At 43.6% G+C, this 14,699-nt stretch overlaps 1 protein-coding gene across 2 annotated transcripts in view; it reads right to left on the bottom strand.

The window, feature by feature from the left end:
• The window catches only part of CTNNA2 (catenin alpha 2), a 1,036,033-nt gene that overhangs the window by 314,718 nt on the left and 706,616 nt on the right, over nucleotides 1–14,699 (bottom strand). The gene's annotated exons all lie outside the window — the stretch shown is intronic.

The raw sequence follows: 14,699 nt of genomic DNA, 5'->3' as shown, positions 1-14,699 counted from the left end.
AGGTATTGGGGAAGTCCCCGTTCCCCCGAGCACTGCCAGGAGTGACCAGGAATAACGGTCACAAGCTGGCAGAGGGGAGATTCAGACTAGACATCAGGAGGTGCAACTTCACTGTCAGGGTGGCTAGGATCTGGAACGAACTTCCAAGAGAAGTGGTGCTGGCTCCTACCCTGGAGGTCTTTAAGAGGAGGCTGGATGAACACTTTGCTGGGTTGTTTGACCCCAGTACTCTTTCCTGCCATGGCGGGAGGTCAGTCTTGATTATCTGCTCAGGTCCCGTCTGACCCTACTAACTATGAAACTATGAGTCATGTCATCTGGCCTGCAGGATCTTGGAGGGGGATGGGAATTTGGAGGGCAGAGTCTTTCACCAAAATCTAGAGAGCCCCGTTGGGGATACATTTTGATGGCAGGGGCAAGTGACATCTGTGTTAACTCACACAGCTTCTTGACACCACTTGCCCCACTACCACTGCTACTCACTGCTACAGAAAGTTTGTCTACATTTGGCCTGAAAGGAGCCTGGCAGACTGGATCTGGTCCAGGGAGCCAAACCATCCTGACACCCTTGGTTTAGGGCAATGTCCATTCAATACTGAGAACTTCCTGGACAAAGAGGAAGAAACAGTCCCTACCCCAATGGTAGAGAAGTAGACAGAGGTTAAAAGACTAAATAACTACTGTCCCAATGCCATGCTGGAAGAGACAACTTCCTTGCTTTATTAGCTGATACATGGTGGACATATAATCTCTACACGTCAGAGATTTAGCCATTTCAGGAAAGTTAAGAGCTACAGCAGTGTGAAACAGGGCTAAATACAAGTTATCTGAGGGGTCGGCAACCCCCAAAATGCATGTTGGAGTATGACATATAAAGCCATTTTGCTCAGCACGTCAGAGCCAGCCAGGGCTCTGGGCAGCTGCCACCAGCCACAGAGTCTGACCTGCTTGCAGGAGGCTGCAAAACCTGCTGCAAATAGCCTAGGCTCTGTGGCTGGCAGTAGCTACCCAGAGCCATGGTAGGCTGCAGCCAAGAGGCTGCTATGGTGGCAGCAGCTGTATGTGCACCTCTGGGCAGATGGTGAGGAAGGAGCTGGGATTATGCTGCCCCAGGACCCTCCTCTGCCATCCCCCCAGCGGTGCACGTGCACCCATCACTGCCATGGACCCCAGCTGGAGCTCTGGAGCCTGGTGCAACTGTTTTCAGTCCCCTGGCTGTCTACCACAGCTGGCCTGGGCTCTGGGCAGCTGCAGGCAGTGGCAGGCAGGCTGCAAGCAGCTTCACCAGGCTCTGGAGCCCTGGCACTGGCTACGTGCACACACAGCTTGGGGTGCAGGGAAGGGACTGGGGCAGCACAACTCCGGACCCTCCTCCACTATGCACCTGGAGGCGCATATGCATCTGCTGCCAGCAACAAGGATCAGACCCCTCACAGCTCCCCCACGGTCTGCCCCTGGCACACCAAATCATGGTGTGGGTCAGGGATGGGGTGTTTTTGGCACTCTGGCCAAAAACATTGCCGACCCACTTGTTATATGTTTCTTCACTTGCACTTAAACCACGGTGAGCACCAGCGGGTGAACTGACAGCCAGCATTAATGACAGAACAGGTCATTTCCATAGTGAAGATGAGAATTCAGTGCGCAACACAAACAACACATCAGAGAGGTTTTTTTCTTAAACTATTGTCTGGATGCAAAAGTGGCAGTGATGTGCCATGAAAATATAATTTATACCAACAAGTGTATTTTTTTAAAGTGTAAATAAGGCAGTCAGGTTTATTACCAGCTACAAAGCAAGGGTCAGAGGACAATTGCAAATGAGATGGGGGGAAAAAGAAGATTCCGGAGGACAAAAGCAGCACAAATTGGTTGCAATAACTTGTGGATACAAACTTATTAAAATGCTACTGTCAATTATAAGGTTATTTACATGCACACTAAAATTGTTAGGCAGAGTATATGCAGATTGCAACCCTGATTTAAAATGTAGAGTTAGAAAATTGTGCTAATAAGTGTCCATCTGAATTCAGGGCTTAGTGGCACAATTTAAAGAAAACATTTCAGTGAATGACCTTTCATCAATGTAAATACCAACATATACTGAAGTATTTTGGGCACAGTATCCATAAGAGAGCTATCCCAAAGAGATAAGAACATTCTTTTTGTAGATTAAATATCAAACAGATGTTCAATACTATCAAAGGCACAAGGAGAAAAATTCTGACAATTAAGTCTATAACATACTTAGTTGTTTAGTGACCTGTTTATGAGAAAGATCAAAACTTTGGAACAACCCGATAACAAAGAAAATCCATTTTGGCTCATATCCTGGAACAATTCTCCAGATTTAACCTTTGAAAGAACTTCAGAAAACAAAATTGGTGGTATTTTTTAATGGATTTTGCAAAGCAGTCTCTAACTATGTAGAACACATCTGTCACTACATATTGTAGACCTTTCTCTGTTGAAGCAATACCATTCATAGTTTTGTCTCCTGGGAGCAGAAATTGTTACCTCAAGCTGGAAGAGCAGCCACACTGTTTTAATGACAGAGTACTGTCTGCTTAATACTCTTCTAAAAATGAGGCATTTAGAGATATATTCAGAGTTAAGTATTAGCCTAAAACAGCCCTCATGGAAAGTCCTGAAAGTTCTTCTACAGATTTCAGGGGAAGTAGAATTAGGCCAATGCAGGGAATTTTTTTTAATTCCCACCCCCCAAATCTATGAACAGAATAACACATGAAAAAAGAGCACTTCCATGTGTATATGCCCAGGAAATTCCTGTCTGGTAAAAGTCCTAATGTTGAATAGACCCTTTTGTGTGCACAGACATCCATTTCTTGGCAGGATCTCAACCTAAATGCCAAAACATCCAACTGCGTAAAAATGTATATATTCAATTGTGGACCTAATTTTAAACTAAACAAACAAACAGACAGACAGACAGACAGACAAATAGGGCTTTAACAGAGAAATTAGTTTCATTTCTGCAATCCGCCTGCCCCCCATCTGCACAGCACCTGCTGACTTAAAATACACATGAAGCAGTGGACATCACCATTAGCGAACATAGCAAAAATAAAAAATCATTTCTATTCTTTCCCCATTACTCTTGTGAACATGCATTCATGTTATTCATTGACTCTTGATAAGAAGCAAATTACAATACAGTTAAAATGTTCTTTTTACTCTTATTTAATTGATGTTTATTCAGTTTTCTGCATGAAAGTATTCTGGGGAAGCGAGAGAAGGGAGGAAGAAATATGTGTCTGGGCTACTTAAGGGCTAGGAACAGACATTACATGTAAACCAGTTTAAGTGATAAGAAACTGGTTTAAACCTGTAACAGAACAAATGTTCAGTGCACATAAACCAGTCTGAAAATGGCAGGAACCATTTTGAGATAAACCTGGTTGAATGTAGTATCAAACTTAACTGATTTGGGTCAAACCAGCTTATGCAATGTCTCTCCCAGACTCCTTCCTGGTTTAACTTAAAACAGAGTCCCCCAGCATCCCAGATGCTTTGCAGCTCTGGGTGGGACTCTCTGGTCCAGAGAGCTGGGCTGGCCCCTCCCCTCTGCTCCCTGGCTGAGCTCCTGCAGAGACAGCAGGCACAGCAGAGACTGCTCGGCTTCTCCTTGCCCTATTCCCCCTGCACCACTCCCTGCTCAAGCAGCCCCTCCCCCAATCCCACACAGACCGTAGGCAGCATGTGGTTTGCTAGCTAATGCTGAGAGGTGTCTGTGTAAGGCAGAGGGGACAAAGGCAGACAGAACACTATACCCTTAAGGCTTTTTGGAGCTAATCAACAGAACCTAATGTCCCTCCGCTCCTTCCTTGGAAAAAGCTGTTTAAGAGTTTGAACTAATGAGAGAGATTTTGTTTTGTTTTGTTGGGCTGATAAATATTAACAACTCACTGTGCAACTCCCTGCTCTTTAAGTAAATGCTGTGTGACTCCATGCTGGCTCCTTCACTGGCCAGGAGCAGCAGGGAAGAGTGGAGGGAACCCCTCCCTAATCAGAGCATCCTGCCAGGATCAGGCCACACACCCCCTCAGCTCAGCACTGCGGAGGCAAAGAGAGGGCTTCTCTAGTGCACCCCCAGCTTCTAGCCTGAGCCACTGTAGGCATGTGCCTGCATTTCTGGGATGTCTTCATGGTTACAAACTGGTTCAGCCTAGGGAGGTTTGAATAACTTACAAAGATTGAATAGATTTAGTCTCAGGCTTTTTGAATGTCTCTCCCTAGCTCAGATGTTAAAGACCAGAGTCCTGGAGTCCAGTACATAAAAGAATCTCCCATGCCCCAAATGCAGAGATTCACTTACAAACCTGTACCAAGACCATTCCTCAAACCTGAATTGGCCACAGAACTCAAAATACTTTTTGCCCCTTCTCCTGCCTGCAATCCCTGCCCACTGTAATACAGTCTTTATTTGGACAGCATAACCCCAGTGGTCTATGAAGTTACTAGTTTTGTTTGCTGGTGATTGGCATTGTCTCTAGTACATACTGAATAAATCCTAAGTACCTGTATATCCCATTGATTTCAAAGAGCTTTGTTGATTCAGAATGTCTCGAGATATCGCCCTACGATTTAATTATTGTGCTTCTACTCCTGCTCCATCACTGGCATGAGAGCATGCTTGGTTGCTATGGTAAAATTTGGTGGAAACACTAATGCAACTGAATTACATTTTTTACATAACGGTTTTAGCAGAACTAACGGTTAAAAGGAAAAGAACATTTTAATTAATTCGTTATTTAAATGTGGTAGCCTCAAAGGCAGCAATAGAAAAATTCTACCTTAAATTGAACAGTGCCTTTAACTCAAGGATAAAATTTCACTTTGTAGGCAGCTAACTAAATCAAGAGAAGTGTAACCATCACTCATCTAACACTTTAGTTAAAGAGCACACATTTTAAGTGGGGGTTTTAGAGCAGTTTTTAAAAATGAGGACAGCAGAATGACTGACTGGGCCAGTATTCTTGTTGACTGATGGATCTCAGGGCAGTTAAAAAGACAAATAGTTTCTCATAGCAAAGTCATCGCCTTCTAATGCCACTCTGTTCTTAGCGACATACACTTTTGACATCAGAAACAAATTGCAATAGCATGCAAAAGAACGAGGCTTTGCCACAAAAGGCTATTTCTCATCCCAAATAACGCTAGACTTCATCACATGACAAGAAGCAAGCTGGAGGGCAAGTAGGATGTATTTTGAGATCATCATTTCATAAAATGGGGCTTTCACAATTTCAGCCCATTGTATTTCACTTCCGGATAATTAAAATAAATCAAAATTAAATAGCCCAAACCAAAGGAAAAGTTAATGCACTTCATCCTTTCACTCAACCATCTGCGTACTGCACCAGTTCTTGATGGAAATATTTCATATTTCCATTATTTAAAGATTCAGTTTGGTATACTATATTTAAGCCATTCACCATGTTCTTTTTTTTTTTTATCCTCTCTTCACCTATTACATAATGAAAACAGATGACAGAAGATTGCTGAAGATGCAGAGTAAAACACTAAAAATTTACAAAATACCAGTATGGCTGTCTGTGCAACCTTGATTTGGCCTCCATAATATGTGCACATTGTGGCACAATCTTTACTTACACAATCACTTTTTTTGGCCCCCGGGACCGCTGCCTTGTCCAGTGCACAAAGTGAGCAGTGTTCTTGGCATGGGTCAGGATTGTCTGTAGGCAAAGAGCATTCACGATTCCCCTCTAAGTGGTTAGCGACTGGGGCACCACCCAGGTGCCCACTTAGAGGGGGAGCACGAAAAGCAGCTGTTGCAGCAACTGGCCCAGCTGCCCCAGCCACTGTACCTGATCCAGCCACTGTGGCTTCCCCTGTCACCCAGGCCACTGACCCTGGCTCTTACATCTCTGGGTGGGACCCTGGCTATATTGCAGAAGTGCTTAGAGATGGAGGCAAAGCTACTGACTACATTAATATGGGAGTTTTTGAATGCTCCTAGATATTTCAGCAGCCTCATAATACAAGTGAGGATATAATGTAATAGCAGCATGCAGAGTATCCAGGTGTTCAGAAACAACACTAGTGAATATTTTCTGCTGTTGAAATTGTAGGAAAAACTTGGATAGGAAGAATTTATTATTTAGATGGAGTTAACAGGGAATTTAATAATGTTATGGGAAGTCCCATAGGGAAGTGTATTTAGTGTAACTGGTTAGACTGCAATGTTTTGTTTCATAATAAAAGGAAGACCCCAAGAAATGATGGAAAGAGAGGAGCTGAGATGTTATTCGGATGTTTGGAAATGAGAAAATAAAATTTCTTGGCATTCTTACTTGGCAAGCTAATTAAATAGTGTCTGTCAGGAAGGAAGCAATACTGCAGCACCTCATACTCACATGGCTTTGTGATGGAGAATACCAAAAATATCACCATTTAAACTGTGCTATTTTGAATACCGAGATGATGCATCAAGTTGACCTGTTTTATTGTTACTTTTAAAATTCTGTTTTAGAAGTATGATAAGAAAGGCTTGCACATATGTATATCACTTCATGAGTATAGCATATAAAACGACAGGTATGTTCATGGTGCTTCTCAGAGAGAACAGGGATATATAGCCTATGTAGCCTGAGTAGATTTACATTGGCAGAAAGCTTGGCAGCAGAAAAACTGGGTGCATGTCCCCCTCCACGAAGAATAAAAGGCATGATTTGTTGAACATTTTGGACCCAATTCATAGTTTATTACAGTCAACAGAAACATTCAGTGATTCAAAGCTGATGGACTCAGGCTGCTAACCAGGCAACAACATACCTGTGAGCACTGGAGAACCTCATAGAAAGACACAGAAACACACACAAAATAGTAAGCTTGGGAATCTAACGTCCTTAATGATGCAGCAAGCATTCTGTGCTGCATGAAGTTTACAAACTATATTGCCAAAATAAAAGGCTACTGTAAGCATGACAATTTGAAACACATTGGAAACTATTTCTTAAATATCAGTCTTCCACAATCTAAAAGCCCAACAACATTTTGTGTGCACTGACATTTCTTTCAATGGTTTTCTGGCTTAATCTGAATGATTATAATTAACGAACTCTGTTGCTCATTTTTGTTGGCTAGAAAACGGAAAGTCCAGCTATTTAAATTAATAGTCCAGGAGGTTGTCCAAAAATAGCAATTTATATGCATCTAGATGCTGGACCATAAAGGGTGTAGAGATGGTGAGTGTTTATGTAACAAAGTCCCAGTTTCACTTGCTTGAGTATTGCTGCGAAGCAATGACATCATTAAAAAGATCAATCAGCCAGTGAGAATGTGGATTTAGGCAATCAATATCCCTAGTCTTAACTTGAGTGGTATATATCTACCTAAAATATAGACAACAATAAATGTTATTTTAGTGCTTTCTTGCAAGGTTACACAATGTAAATTATTCAGCCTGACAAGCATATTGTATTTGACAGAACACTACACTGTAAAAATCAGTATTCAGATATCTTTGACGAGTGTACTGAAAACAAGCTCAACTTTGTGCGTCTTCAGAAACTGAGAGGTAACTAAATTGCTTCTTCAAGATGATCTACAAATATGTATTTAGGAAATGAACAACTTTAACCTTAATCTGTCCAGGTATTTTTTTTAATACGTCAATCATCATAATATCTGAGCATGATCATGTGGCCAAATGATACTTTAACTGACGAGCCATTAATTGAGATATTTTATGAGTGAGGTTTTTTTATTTTTATTTCATGTTAATGTAATACTCAGGATGGCTGTTGGATTGGCAACTTCCAGAGGATGAAATCCTCTCTTGATCCCCAAACACACCAGATATATGTATTAGGATAATTTGAACACATTTTGGCGAGTAATGCATCTTTTACATGTTTTTAAATTCTCTCCTTGGAACTCTGAAACTACAGATTTACAGTGCATTCCTGGGCAATGCATCATGCATATAACACCTAGGAACATCATCTAGCACAGAAAGGACACAACCCCTAATGGGGAAGCCATGGAATTACTGCAGTGCAAAATACTGTCAACCCAAAATATTTAAAATCCTAAAGTAGGTTAACAAAAGCACAGATTTCTATAAAACAAATACGTTCTTTTTTCTTAAGCACATGTTGCATGCTTAGTTGCCTTCTAGCTTTTATAGACTGCCCACATCACGTTTTCAAGTGATTCTCTGCAAATTCTAATATAGTCTACTTGATGCACACAGAGCTTTCACTTTAAGGGAAGGAACCTCAATTATGCTGAGCTATAACAGAAACGAAATTGAAGTTGGGATGATATCACACTTCTTTCTTTCATGAACATAAGTCCCTTTACTGCCTCTCCAGCCTCTAATTCATTGATTCTGGGAAGTTAATAAATACCATATTACCTTGTGTACAACGCCCCCCCTCCCCCAACAACACACACATACACAAACACCCTTGTTTTTGGAAGGCAAAATATAGGGAAAAAAAGGTTTTTTCAGACTTATGGCTGACTCTGTGACACAAAATAAGCCCTCTTGGGAACACAAAGCATGCAGGAAGCATAGCATCAGGACCTTCCTCTGATGCCACACTTCCTGGACACTCCATGTTCCCAAGAGGATTACACAAGGTTACAAAGGGCAGTGGCAAAACTGCTAATGATGAGCACCTGTAAATAAAGTGTTGTTTCCACATCACAAGCCTCAATAAGATACTAGCACAGTTCACTTGCTGCTTTGGGCACAAGCTACAGTACTCAGCCAATAGCTATGGATGTGAGAGGGTTAACACAAGTTTGCACCCCTGCAGTTTGCTGAATACACACAGCGTCTCAAGGAGGGCTTCTTTTCCTGTGAAGAAAACAGCTTCCCTGCTTAAAACACACACCTTAATTATGGGGTGCTGATAGGGGGGAGGGGGAGGGATGGAAGGCACACACGTGACAAAATATGGTACTAGCAAAAGTGTAAGCTAATTTCTAATGCGCATGCATGTATACGCAAACCTTTAGACATGCACGTTAGATTAGCACCCATAGGTATTGCTCACATCCAGAATCTCATGGTGCTAGAAACTGTATAACCACTCAGATAGACACAGCCCCTTCCCTTCCCCCCACCAAAGCATATATTCTAATTAAAGCAAACAGAATAAACAAGATGATAGATGGGGTGAGGGCGGGGATGGTATTGAGAAAGAGGGTAATAATGGGCTACCACATAATTATTTGGACAACTGTTTGAAGGTCAAGGATCCTATAATATACACATATGTACTTGCAGTCTTTTCCTCCACATATGAAAAAGTCACTCAGGCTTGTTTCTTATTATTTGCATTTTAATCATTATTGTTTGCTTTTCCTCCTTTTATATAAAGAATCTCTGATTGCCACCAGGCTAGGATTAGAAGACGCTTTTATTATATCAAAATAGAAATAATTCCCATTGTCCCCTTTGGCAATGGGCTTCCCTTCTCTTTACATAAATCCCCAACTGTGTCTAAAAAGCCACTAAGCCTGCTTAGGTTTTCATAGGCTCCACTAGATCCAGCAGTAGACCCAGTGAAGTGAAATATGGTAGAAATTTCATATTCATTTCAAGGAGACAACGTGATTTCCTAGAGAGTGCTGATTTTGTAAATCCAACTGTTGTTTCCTACCCAATGATCCCTACTCCCAAATATGCTCTCCCACTTCTCCCAACACAAGTCACACTCACAGACCCACAAATGAGATCCAAGTCATGAACTGCTTTTGTTTCAAGAGACACTGAGGCTAAGTACATGCCTCCACACCTCTCCCCACCCTAGTACTCCAGGACCTTATAGATGCAGGGCAAAAAAGCCTTGCAGCACCCCAGATGCACATGGTCTGAGTACTTGTGGGCAGTGGCTGAGCCACACAAGTCATAGGGTTGCCTCTGTGCAGGCCCAGTACAGATGTCCTGCTCCTTGCCACCCCGACCCACCAGAGGTGAGTGGTCTGTATCTGCTACTGCTTGGGGGGCCCATGCTGGGGTCCAGGTGCCAGGGTACCTGTCTCTGACCTCTGATATGTAGTGTGTGGGAGCCAGACTTTGGCTCTGTGGGGCTGTGCCCGAGCACAGGGGCATGGGGATCCCTGGCTGGGTGCACGGGAGCTAGGGCATGAATGACATGTGCCCTGGCAGCTGGGGGGACATGGCTGCACTGTCAGTGGCAGTGTGGCAGCGGTGGTGGGAACACAGCAGTGGTGGTAAGCATGGAGCTTCCGCAGATGCTGCCAGCGCTGTCGGTGGTGAGTACCAACCAGGGGGCAGCAACCAGCTGCAGACACTGCTGGCAGCATCGGTGGCAGCCAGTGGCAATCGTGGACCACCCACAGATGCCACCGGTGGTGTCGGCAGTGGGGTTGCGAGTGGTGACCGCCCGCAGGTGCCGTCTTTTTGTAGGGGCTGCACCGCCACACCCAGGAGGTGCACCTGCACGCACCCCTTAAGCCTTAGCCCTGAGCTAGGGTCAGGTACCATAAAGCTGTGCTTGAGCATGGGGGTTCTCCTAGCCTCAGCTTCAGATGTGTGTGTATATTGTGGGGTGTTTCATGATAGGGTGCTGGGGCATGGCCTGGGGACATAGGGGCCCAAATCCCAAGGCTTGTGCAGGAGACATAGAAGACTCCCATCTCCCTTTGCTGCCTGCCTGAAGCTGACAAATGGCCAGAGGCAGGATGTGAGGCTGGAGAGAGGGTCTGTGCTGGGTTGACTCTGGGCTCTTGGCTTGCTAGGCTCTTGGCTGGAGTAGCCAAAGCGCAAACTGAGTGCTAGCATGCCTCCTTGGAAGGGGGGAGTGGCAGGGGGCCACAAAGGAGGCTGGAATGCTGGAGGACAGCAATCTAACTTGAATCAGTAGAACATCTGGTACAGTAGTTTCATTCACCGGTCTAATCTAAATCAATTAGATTTGAATCCACATCAAACCAGGTCTATCTTTGACTGGGTCTTGCCAATTTTAGGTTGATCTATATCAGGGGTGTCCAACCTTTTTAAACGTGGGGCTGGATCATGAACTTTTTATCACCCAGTGGGTTGGTGAGCCATATTCAAAGACCTCACAGGAAGCGGTATCACATCACCCCCCCGAAACGAAAGTACAGTGTTTACTTTCGTTTCCCATTGCAGCACCTCGGGTATCAGAAAACAGCTTGGAGGGCTGCATGGCAGCCCATGGGCTGTATGTTGGACAAGCCTAGTCTATATGCACAGGTTTAGATCAATTTCCAATAACCTAGACCAGTTACGTGTAATGTCTGTACCTGGCCTGAACAAACAACACAAGATGCCTTTTGGTGTTGTTGGGATACTTGAACAAAACTATTGTCAACTACCTCAATTGAAAAAGTCACCCAGCCTGAGTCAGGGGCCTCTTCTCTTGCCTTTTCCATTTCATTTAGGTTAAGTAAATTGAGGTGAGACCTTGACTTCTCATCTCTCACAATAGAGGACAAAAGAAACCTCACTCTTAAAGGCAGACTCCAACACTAGTCAATGCTGAGTGTGAACACTCTTTATTGTGGAGGTGAATTCTAGCTTTTCACTTTAAGTGGGGACAAGTAATTTTGGGGGTGTGCATTTGACAGTTACAATGATAAAGAAAAAAAAGACAACTTAAAACCCTCTATGTTTGCTGGGAAATGAAAGTAAAAATGTGTTTGCATGTTTAACCAAACTTTGAGATAAATATATAAAAGCATATCAATGAATTTCAGCACAAAATAATACTGTAATATTAGTAAACATAACAGCAGCAATGTGTTTTCCAATTATTTATTTTTAACTGAAAGCATATTAAAAATATAACATTTATAGCTGTTAAAGGAAAAACAAATATATTTCCAACATTTTAAATGACATAGCTTTATAGCAGAAAGAATTAATATATTTCTTCAGGAAAAAAATTATCATAGAATTCCTTTTTTTTTTCCCACCAAACTATACTGTTTAGGACAATTTCTTTCGGGCATGATGTAACCTTTCCTGCATCTGTGAACTTCTGATGGGTTCTGCAGCAATCATGAAGAAACATTAAATCAGTTCAACACAGCTTTTCCAACAGCAGCTAAAATGTACTTCTAGCTTGGTTTTCTAGCTCCACAAATAGGTTTCCATACATATGTCCTTTTGTTTCTTAAATTAACTATTTCTTTTAATATAAATGGTCATCCTTTCTTACCAAGAAGAATCTGATGTGGGACATACTGTAACTTTAATCAATTCATGGTATCACTGAATTATAGAAAAGGAGGGTTGGAAGGGACCTCAGGAGGTCACGTCTAGTCCAACTCCCTGCTCAAAGCAGGACCCACCCCAACTAGGTCATCGCAGCCAAGGCTTTGTCTATCCAGGTCTTAAAAAACTCCAAGGTTGGATAGTCTACAAGCTCTCTGGGTAACCTGTTCCAGTGTTTTATACCCTCCTAGTAATAAAGATTTTCCTAATATCTAACTTAGACTTCCCTTGCTGCAATTTGAGATCACTGCTCCTTTTTCTGTTATAGACAGTGCCAAAGAGACCTGCTGGCAATGCTCCTACAAATCCAGGCCAGTATACTGTTAGACTTCTTTGCAACAAGGCCACACTGTTGGCTCATATTCAGCTTAATGCCCACTGTAACACCCAAGTCCTTTTGTGCAGAGCTGCTCCACAGCCAGTCAGTCCTCAGCCGGTCCTGGTGCATGGGAATGCTGCATCCTATTTGTAGGACTTTGCATTTCTCTTTATTGAACCTCATGGCTGCATCCACATGAGCAGGGGAGTGTGTTTGCAGCAGCACACATTAGTGCTGCTACTTTGTGCTGCAGTGCACGCCCCTGCCCATGCACTTATCAACAGAACACAGTGTCCTGCTGCTCCATGTGCTACAGGGGGAGTTGGCTGGGGAGCAGCACGTGGAGATGGGGGAGCAGGCAACACTGGGATGCCTGATCCCCCATCTCTGCATGCTGCGAAACCCCCACATTGGAGGCACCCTGCACCCCAGTCAGTTGGTCCCTGGCTAGCTAGGGCACAGTGTGCCTCAAGACTGAGGCGCACAGAAACAGGGCAGCAGCAAGCCCTGCTCCCTTATATCAAGGCACACTGCCCCCCAGCCTCAGTGCCAGGACTCTGTGCATGTGGAGTTTGTCCGTCCTAGTTTGTCCAGGCTCACACTACATTAGTGTGCTTTGCACTGCATTTTCAGGAGGGGAGGTGTCTGCTACTGGGAAATCCCGGTAGCAAAGTTTGCTCCAGCGCTGCAAATTAGCAGCATGAGACATTGTTTAACATGCAATATCTACAATTTGTGGTGCAGTCCATCCAACTGCATGCGCCTGCATGTCTGGATATGGCTCATAAAATTTCTTTAGGTTCAAAAGACTAAAAGTGCTTGACTGAAGTGCAGTATACAGCCAGATCCTATTCCAGTCATTAGGCATCTAAATGGACTTAGATCTCACTGAAATCTCCCAGTCCCAGGGGCATACGGACAGCCCCTAAGGCTGGGGTAGCATACCTGATGGGATTGGGCATGCCCTAGCTGGAAGCCAGGTCAGCTGATTGGGCTCCAAGCTGCAGGGGAGACCCTGCTACAGCAAATTAAAACTGGATAGCTACCAGCTATAAAGTTAATACACATTTTTAGGTCCATCTTTATAGCTGGTTGGACCTTTTTATGGCATACTAAGTACTTTGCATGTGTAGCTGGGCTCAGTTAATGGCACAAATAACCAGCTCATTGCACAGTGCCTGTAACATGTAGGTAGGGGCTAAGCGGGATTCAGTTCCACCCTCTTAAAGTTCTGGAAATCCATGAGCACACCCACTTTTGTAATGTACCTTCAGCTTACCCATTATGCTGTGTCACAAAAAAGCAGCAAGAAGCCTAGCAGAAGAGTCAATTTTGTCATTAACTGTTTTTCAGGGACTTGAGCAGGGTGGAATAGAAAGTCTTTTAGGTGCCTGAGCCCATTTATGTGCCTAGTTAGGGGAATACTATCTCCCTCTTAGTATATAGCAACCATTCAAAAACAAAACCATTCAATACTGTCACATTTACAATCACAAGCAAGAGTTTAATGTAAATTCCATTTTAATTTCATGTTATAAATGCCCTCACTATTATTGTCCTTCTTGTGTCCAAACCTGTGAAATATTTTTCTGGTGACAGGTTTTTAAATTTTAATGACACACTCAGCTATCTCAAATCTTTAGGCAACCCACCAAAACCTCAGCACCATGTTGGCTTAATTAGCAATCTTCTCCACGGTAACCACTTTAAAGTGAAATTATGTCATGCTTACATTAAACGGTATCATTGCTTAGCAAGTAATCCCACTGCTTCTGGTTCTTTGTCAGTACCGTAACTAGGGTTTGGGTGAGAGGGGCACCAGCTCCAGGTGTTAGGAAAGGTGCCAAATCATCTCCCACCCATACAGAGCCTGTGACTGGCAGTAAGACCAATTCCATAGCATTGCTCTTGCAGCAGCAGCTAGTGCTGGGTGCTGCTGATCTAAGAGCAAGAGCCAAAGTAAGGGCAGCGTGTGGCAGTGGCAGCAGCAGCCACCAGGGACTATTTGGGGTAAGCCTCCTGCACCTGTCTCTCCCCCTTCCCACTCAAGGATAGGGCAGCCATCATAGAGGACAGTCCTGTTGTCCTCTGTCCTCTACTGATATGAAACCCGACACC

The sequence above is a fragment of the Gavialis gangeticus genome, unplaced genomic scaffold, assembly GCF_001723915.1.
Source record: "Gavialis gangeticus isolate Ggan-Ray unplaced genomic scaffold, GavGan_comp1, whole genome shotgun sequence".
NCBI classification, from domain to species: domain Eukaryota; kingdom Metazoa; phylum Chordata; order Crocodylia; family Gavialidae; genus Gavialis; species Gavialis gangeticus.
This window is presented reverse-complemented; position numbering and strand designations above follow the sequence as displayed.